This window comes from Elaeis guineensis, chromosome 1 (genome assembly GCF_000442705.2).
Source record: "Elaeis guineensis isolate ETL-2024a chromosome 1, EG11, whole genome shotgun sequence".
Classification (NCBI taxonomy): Eukaryota; Viridiplantae; Streptophyta; class Magnoliopsida; order Arecales; family Arecaceae; genus Elaeis; species Elaeis guineensis.
The window spans coordinates 132,965,394-132,974,332 of NC_025993.2; the positions used below are offsets into that span (position 1 = coordinate 132,965,394).

At 32.7% G+C, this 8,939-nt stretch overlaps 1 long non-coding RNA gene across 2 annotated transcripts; it reads right to left on the reverse strand.

The window, feature by feature from the left end:
• Positions 1-8,609, reverse strand: LOC105034241 (uncharacterized). 2 transcript variants are annotated; one of them, XR_012137940.1, is made up of 4 exons: positions 8,544-8,609; positions 8,218-8,412; positions 7,171-7,336; positions 1-257 (listed from the first exon to the last, which is right to left on the reverse strand). It is a non-coding gene; the product is annotated as an uncharacterized lncRNA (long non-coding RNA). The 2 variants fall into 2 exon arrangements; XR_012137939.1 differs by lacking the exon at positions 1-257 and adding an exon at positions 6,203-6,381.
• Positions 8,610-8,939: the final 330 nt, after the last annotated feature.

Sequence of the window (8,939 nt, forward strand, 5' to 3'; positions counted from 1 at the left end):
TTTGTTTTAATCACCCAGTTTTGCCTTCAGTCATATGATTTAGCAAATGCACAACATGTAGATATATAAGTTCAGGTTGTAAACAAGCTGGGAAAAACACAAATGGATTATATCAAGTAAAGTACCCGGCAGTGGGATCTTGAGACCCAACCCATAGTTTTCTGAAGTGGATTTGAGCCAATGCGCCCAAAACGTGATCCCTTTGGTACTGACACCTTGCTTTGAGGACCATCTGAGCCTGCATCCTTTGATGAGTTCTGCGTGAAGTCAGCAAAGAGCATTGAATTTTTTTTTCAACAAAGAATTTATTGTAGTATTGCTGAAGATGGTTAGCAAAGAAATAAAACGATAATTTCATAGTAATAGAACTATATCCAGTGAAAGTCATCAATATATTTATAGGAAGAAGTTGAGTTGCAAAACAATAATTACTTAATTTTATCCAAATCCCTCCCCACTATGTATGCCCCCCACCCCCGACCGCTGCATCCACCTTCACCACGACCTTGTTTACCAAACCAGCAGGTAAAACCCATTCCAACCTCTCCCCATTGAAGCCAGAGAGCAAAGGTCGTGAAAAAAACTAGTCTATGAAATTAATCCAAAACAAGCAGCCCTTGTTGTAGCCCACCGACTTCCACCAAGTTGATGCCACATAAAAGGGAGGGAAGGCATGCAGAACCAGGGGGATGCCAATGGGAAAGGACCACCACGACAAGCAATTCCAGCACACGCCTACCACCCTGAAGCGCCACCTCAAGGGGGTCCGGCCAGCATGCTCATGCCCTCTGGTGCGACTCACTCGAAGGGCCTACTAGCCTTTTATTATCCAATGCCTCGCTTTCTCTCTCTTTGATGCTCGTCCACAAAGTGGTCTACTGCATTCTGTATGACCCCTCTTTTGTCTATTATATATGGAGCAGCCGCGGAGCCACATGATGGCAAGCCTATTCTTCAATCTGATAGGACTTTAGCCAGAGGAGTCTGCCGCTATCATGCCTCCAATTCAAAGTCACAAGTTTAAAAATTATAAAAACTACCGTATATTTATAAAAAAAAAATTTATAAACACATAAGGTATTTCAAATACGATATCAATATATTATAAAAAAATTTATAATAAATTAAATTCAAATTTTAACTAACTAAAATCAACTTTAATCTCTCACAAAATTTTTATAATTTTCAAAAAATCTTAATTACATCAATTACACCTCAAATAATAATTCTATAAAAATATAATAATAAATCTATATCATCGACTTTCGCCTCTAACTCACTTCTAAAATAGTATCCATGTTTGTAATTAAAAATCTGAATCTGAAAAGAAAAATGAGAGGTAATGAGCTCGATAACCCAGTGAGTAATGAATATCTCAACTAGATATTTCAGATATATTCGTAAAATATAATATTCAAAAACAAAAGCCATGAATAATATGAGAATATATTCCATGCTAATCAGTGCAAATTAAATTTTTTTAAATATTCATGTATATATAATTATAAATCTAATTCAGAAAAAATATATATAACTTAACAGTCTTTGATTATGACTAACATTTAACTCTATTGGCAAGATCCACTGAATACCAATATTTAATCTTCATTGCAGGATTTACTGAATACTTGATAGGATTCATTGAATATCAATATTTAACCCATATTGGCAAGATCCACTAAGTACCAATGCTTAACTTCTATTGGCAGGGTTCAATGAGTACCAAGTTTAACTCCTATTAACGAGGTCAACTGAGTATTAATGTTTAACCTTCATTGGTGGGGTCTACTAAATATAGCTAGACTAAAAGTATAAATATGATCAATATCAAAGCTCTTTTGCAACATAATATATAGATATCAAAACTCCATTGAATATATACATATTTCATAATAAATCAATAAATCATAATATTTTAGAAATCTCAAATTTACAAATCATTTTTTCTTCAAAATGCAGTTTCATAAATCATACATAATTCAAAAACTAATTATTTACTTTCAAAATAAATTATAAAATATTTTGAAAAGATGGTTCATTACTTACCTTTTGCAGAATACTGAACGAATAGATTGATTAATCTTGAAAAAATTCTTTAGAATCTATTATTTAAAATTATATTCTTATATTAATTTTAATTCATAACTAATTAAAATAAAATTTTAAATCAAAATCTCACTTAAGATTGAACCGAAAATTGAGTGTGCTTCACGGATTAGAGTTTTCAAGATAAGATCAAACTAACCATGAGAGATAGACCTCTGGTTTCACTAATCCCAAGCAAATAGAGAGACAACAAATATGATAGAAAGAGAATAATCTAGAGAGAAAATTTATAAAGAGAGAATATTAGATGAGAGAAAAATCAATGAGGAATATGATCGATCAGATAACACTATCTGACATCCCAATCGATCCGATCAAGATGATTTCATCAAATCATAGTTGGATTAGTGTATAGATGGTTTAATAAAATCTACAAATAATTGAATCCAATAGTATTTGGATCTGACCAAGGTGAGCATTGACACGTTGTCCGACAATCATGAATCTGAACTCTCTTTATTAAGATCATATCAGATTTATTAAAAGAAAGCCTTTTACTTAATAAATCTTAGAGGGATAAATTTTATAGAGAGAGAAATAATTTTAGAGAGAGAAAATATTATAGAAAGAGAAAGTAGAGAGAGAAACTAGAGAGAAAAAATGGGGATGCAAGATCAAAGAAGGGAGAGAGTGAAGAGAGAGAAATTCTCTCTCTTCTTTTTTTTTCTTTCTCTCATTTTCTTTCTTCCTTCTTTCTCTTTTTTTCTTCCTTGCATAATAGGGGGCTTACATGCTCCTTCTCGAGATAGAGGAGGTCTCATGGACAGCAAGGCTGTGGCTGATGGCGGCTGGGCCACGGTAATGTAGTCGGAGTTTCTTTTCCAGTGATCTGCGGTGGTATATGGTGCTGGAAAATGGGGGAGATGATAGAGTCCTAGATATGAAAATAAGAAATTCTTTTATGCATTGTTTCAACCAAATCAAAACCAATGGATGGCATCTAATGCAAGAAAAGAGAAGGAAAAGAAGTTGAATATCTTAATTGAGATTTTCGATGAGCCTTGGTGATGGTCTTTTCGATGAACACTATGAATCAAATCCACAGTTCTTAAGAAAATAGAGGAGAAGAGAGACCAAGATTGGATTATTGATCTCAGAAGAGTATTTGAGCCCTTAAATAGATGCCTATGAAAGGAATTAGACATCAAAAATAATTTGATTCTGAATTGAATTAGAATCCTACTAGTCGCAGAAATAAAGAAGAGAACTCCTTCCACCATAATTTCCAGCTTCCTACATATTTTCAGCAAGTGTAACGCACATGTTGGCCATTTCATTTTTTTGAGTGTTGGGATATCACAGCCACCATTTCGTCTATATGATAAAATAATATGCTTATGATCTTCTTTCCCCCTTTCCTCATTTCTTCTCTCTGGACCATTTCATCAAGGTGGGAGAAGAGGTGAGGTGAACAGAGGGAGGCGGAGAGGAAATGGCAAAGGGCATTGTGGGGTTGGAAATAAATTTGAGCTTTGCGAGAAAGAAGATGATGAGCTTTTTAGATGTTTAAGAGAGAAGCATCATTAAAAAAATCAAAAAAAGAGAGAAAATATCAAGGGTATTTTCATCTTTCTATACTACATAAATGGTTTGACCAATGCTGATAATTAACATGGGTATAAATATAGATTTTATAAACTATTGGGTGTAACTGTAATAAATGAAAATCTCGGGATTTTTTTGTAATTTATTCAAAATGCTTTTATATAAAAGTTATCATCTTTTCATGCCATATGTAGACATGCCTTCATATTATTCTTAACTCAAGAAGTCATAATTCATATATCATTTTAAAACCTTTTTTCCCAGATTTTTTTTAATTGTACACTTGTTTTCCTTGTAAAATAGATGAGTCTTTGCAAGTATGACATATGGGTTTGTTGGTAACCAATACCCTGGCTTTCAATTGAACTATAATCAACATAAAATTTTTGGCTGTAGATTAGTTCAAAGCTTGTGGATTCAGATAGATGTGCTAAGACTGGTTAGGAGTGCATAGTTTAGATGTGATAATTGCATGCAAATGAGGTTTTGCTGTATGAAACACATTAGGAAAAATAAAATTCATGCACAAGAACATAAAAAGTAGCAAAACTAATGAACAAACAACAACATTCACAAAAATAACCAGCATCGGTTATGTATAATTTGTAAAGTTGATCCACTCAATCGTGAATAAACATAAAATGCATGAGTAGTTGAAAATTCTTAATTAAAAATTATCTAACCAAGAATAATTAATTGAGAAATAGTTAATAGTTCATCAAAGGGGAAAATCAAGAATAACTTAACATAACTAAATATGTGAGAATAATATATGAGGCTTACCCACATCCAAATGGCTTATAATAGATTCATTAGCTAGGGTTGTAATATGACCTTGATTGGATTAGTCAATCCAAATTAACTCTTAGTTGATATTATTGAACGTAAAACTCAAGCTACGTTTATATTGCTTTCGGAAGCAAAATAAAAAATCTAGAATAACTGGGTTAAATGGAGTAAGCCGGAGGGGAAAGGAAAGGTTAAATGATCTCACTTTTTCATTTAAGCAAGTTATTTATAAGTTAAGCAAGATAAATTGATTAGAAGAAACAAGATAAAGATTTTATGGCATACCACTTTCCCCCTTCTCTAGATTTATTCTAGGTTTTACTCTGTTGGACCTTAAACCTAGTTATTGTTGGAGATTGGTTTGTGTTTTAAGGATGTAGTTGTAAGGGGGAAGTTGCTGGTATTTGTTCTCTTAGAAATTGCTCCATATTGTAATCTAACTAAAGATTAACCTTTACATAAACTTTTAGAGCTCATTTTCATAGCAAATGGTATTATAGATATAGAAAGGGTTATAGCCCAATGGTACAAACTATCATTCACTTGGTCATCTAGTAGGAGTAAAGTTTAAATTCTATGAGACACGGGTGTTCCAATTTCTCTATAAAATATGATGCCCCATTATCTCACCTTATCCAAATAGTAGTGTCGATCAAAAGTCCTGTAGATACCTTCTATCTTTCTTCCTTTTTCTTTTTCTTCTTTTTTTTCTCTTTCTCTCTTTCTTGTTTTTCTTTCTTTACATTCTTCCTTCTTTCTTCCTTTTTTTTCTTTACCTTCCTTACTTTCTTTTTTCTTCTTTCTTTCTCTTATCCCTTTCTATACTTCTTTTTTCTTTATCTTTTCTTCTTTCTCCTTTTGTTTTTTTTCTTCTTTTCTTTCTTTCATTCTTTTTCTTGTCCCTTCCTTGGTTTTCTTTTCTTTTTCTTCTTCTGTCACTACAAGAAAATAAGTCTTTAGCAGTATAGAAAAGTATTACTGAAAGTAAGAAAAAATATCGTTAATACCTTTAGCAGCATTTTGGTCAAATATCGATTTAATATCACCAATAATCATGTCACTGATTAATTAGTGAAACTTTCATATGTGTCATTAAAAGTCTCTTCTTAGCAGCATTTATTTAATATTTATTAGCATTTTAGAACTACTATACATTTTTTAGAGGTACAAAAAAAATACCGCAAAAACAAAAGGTAAATAGGAATGCTACAAATAGTGACACTTCAAAATATCAATAATAGTTAATTAATGACATCGAAAAGTGCTAGTGAAAAATTATTAATCAACAGTATTTTGATGAATGTTGCTAAAAATCTTATTTTGCAGCAATTGTTTAATATTTATCAGCATTTCTAAAATGCTACCAATTTATTTAGCAGTACTAAAAAATGCCACATAAAGAAAAGATAAAGTAAATGTAGTAAATAGCAGTGCTTCAAAATGATATTGAAAATTAATTAGTGGCATTGCAAAGTGCTAGCCAAAAAATCTAAATTGTAATGGTCATCTCAAAAAATAGATTTACTAATGCTTTTAAATGCTAGTGATACCTTTGTAGATTAATTTATTAGAGACTTTTAATAATTGGATATCATCATTTTTCATTCTACATGTACAAAACCTATTTGAAATATATACTATATTCATTAATATATTACATAATGGTGCATCCTGAAGCAAGAATTATGAAATAAAAAATCTGGTGACAACCATCCACATAAAAAAATAATTATCTTATTGATACTTTTCAGAAACATCAATAGCATCTAACAAAACAAAATTGATAATGTAAATAATATTCTTAAAGACAAAAGTACAAACACTTCACCAAAGTGACAAACCCAAAGTACTTCTTACAATTCATTAAAAACTATGTATAAAAGTATAGAAAAGGAAAACTAGAGTCCAAATCGGTTCATCCGATGTTTGAGTAAGCACCACCTACAAAATAAAATTAAATTAAATATTTAAATCATAATTATATATAAAAATAATAAAATAGTTTATAAAATTTATTATGCTAATACAAGTTTATTACGAAAGTGTACATTCCAACAATATTTCCAATGCTTCTATAACATCGATCAGGCCCTATCTGAAGTTCATTATCCACTTTTACTATCTTATCAACATATATTTCTCAAACTTGAACCCCAAGTGTATTCTTTTGCACAATTTTATTTAGATCCTTACATGATTTTCCAGTGCCACGTAAAGATGAGGTATTTTGGAACTAAAATTACAAATATTATGAATTAAATTGTTGAGATCGAAATTTAATCATGAATTCAACAGCTGCATGGTTAAAAGAAAAAGGATATAAGATATGTGCCGTGGATAAAGAAACAAAAGACAGAAAATGAGGTTCAAATAAAGAAAACAAGGGCAAGGAATTTGTGCATACCTAGAATATCACAGCAAGCAAAAACAAGACCAGTTATTTGAAGTAATTAACTTCGAATAACAACAGATATTAGAAGGTCAGCATCAGACCCAATCTTAGCTATCACAGATGGAGAACTTCGGATTAGTTTTATTTAGTTTCCCAATCAACTATAATGAACAAAGATTATACTCAATTGATTTTCTAGTTTTGAGTATGGTATGACATTCAAGCATCCCAAGAATTCGAGAAAGTAAAATTTTAAGGTCATTTGCAACTCATGAGTGATCAAACAATGGAAATATAAATAATCTGTAGTCTGAATATAGCGGCCAAAGTACTCAAACCTTTCTCTTAGCAGAAGCCTTGTAATCAAGATGTGTGTTGCTGGATCAGCTGGTACTTGCCTTCATCCTTCGGATTTTGATCTTTCCAAATCAGGCTGAGTTGCGGAAGCCTCTCATATTTCAGCAGTTCTCGTCTTTCCATGCTACGCCACGTAAATTCCTATCACTAGTCACAAAAAAAAAAAAAAAAAAAAAAAAAAAGCAGAAAAGATTATGATCAAGAAAATTTCTCTCTCTCTCTAAATTTAGCAATATCTGAGAACCTCGTAGCAAATAAGAATATCGATTGAGTTTCAAAAAGCATATTGATGGCAAATTATAGTAAATATGGTAATTTCTTAAAAAAGTAATAGTAAGAATCGGAAATGGAATCCAGCTTGAATTTTTTTTGCTACCAAAATAGTTGAAAAACGAGCTCCATGCAAATTGTTCCATAAATAAAGAAACTGTTCTGGAAATAGAACTATTGAAAACAACGACAACAACTACCAAAACAAAATAGGTAGGCATTCTTTTATAGCCACATAACCGTAATAATGGATATCCAACTGGAAGAAACTGTCAGTAGAAAATTGTCCGAATTTAAAAATCTCGCGGTTCATATCTTCCCGAAACTTATGGTGGGTCAAGAACGATATGGTGAACTGCTATGTGTTTAAATTCAATCAAAATTGCAATCAGCGCTCAATCCTTTTTCTCCTGCGAGGGAGTTGAAGTCAATTCAATCAAGATCATGCATCTATGCCGCAAATAAAGTTTTTTCCCAAAAAATAGACTACTTTAACAATTATATTAATTACTCGGAGCGATGCGATACCTCATCCTTTAGAAAAAGAAAAGCCGAAATTTGCGGTTCGTCGCCTCAAAAGCGATGCCATATATACCAAAACGAAAAGCCGAAATTTGTGGTTCCTCCTCTCAAATCACCCGGAGAAAAAAATCGGATCTAGGAAAGCCAAAAACCATTCAAGAACCTAAACAAGAGGAGCAGATGAGCCAAGAAGCTGGGGATAGAAGAAAGCAATTAAACTCAGCATAATAACGAACCAAAGAACTTCAAGGTGATGCCCTTATCCTCCATATCTTCTACGTCACCGCTGCTCCTCGCCATTCACCGTGGCATCTAGCGGATCGGGATACGTGGTGGGCAGCGACCGATCCTTCATCAAACACGGGAGGAAGACACAAGCGTGAGGCGGTGCAGTAAAAAGCCAGGGAGGATTCTGGGTCTCTGTACCAACTCTGCACAGATTTGAAGAGTATTCGGCTTATGTAAAGAACTCAACTGGGCATTCCTGCCTAAGCCAACTCGGCAACAGTAAAAACTATTAAACAACACCCTATACGGATACCATAAATATATTAATATATACATTCAGGGTGGTTTTCCTCGCTTCACATCAGAAAAAGCAGGGAGGATCATGGTTTAGGACGCTTGGGTCTTTCAAGAGCATGTTGTCAATGGATCGAAGAATACATTTCTTCCTTTTTCTCGTCGCTTAGGGTAGATTGGCCAATTCCCAGCTAAAGTATATGCAAAAATTAATTTTTAATAAAATAAAAAATTATAGATGGTTATTGTTACCGGAGAGATCCATCGATTGGAACCAATCCTCTATCAAGTTATGTCCAATATGATATGGTGAGATCACAACCAGCCGTGAATCCAGGACCACCAATTCAGCTAACCACGTGGGAAAAGCCTATGCCGAATATCCATAACTAATAATCTTAATTCAAAGAAGATGGAAATATTTCTCTCACGATAA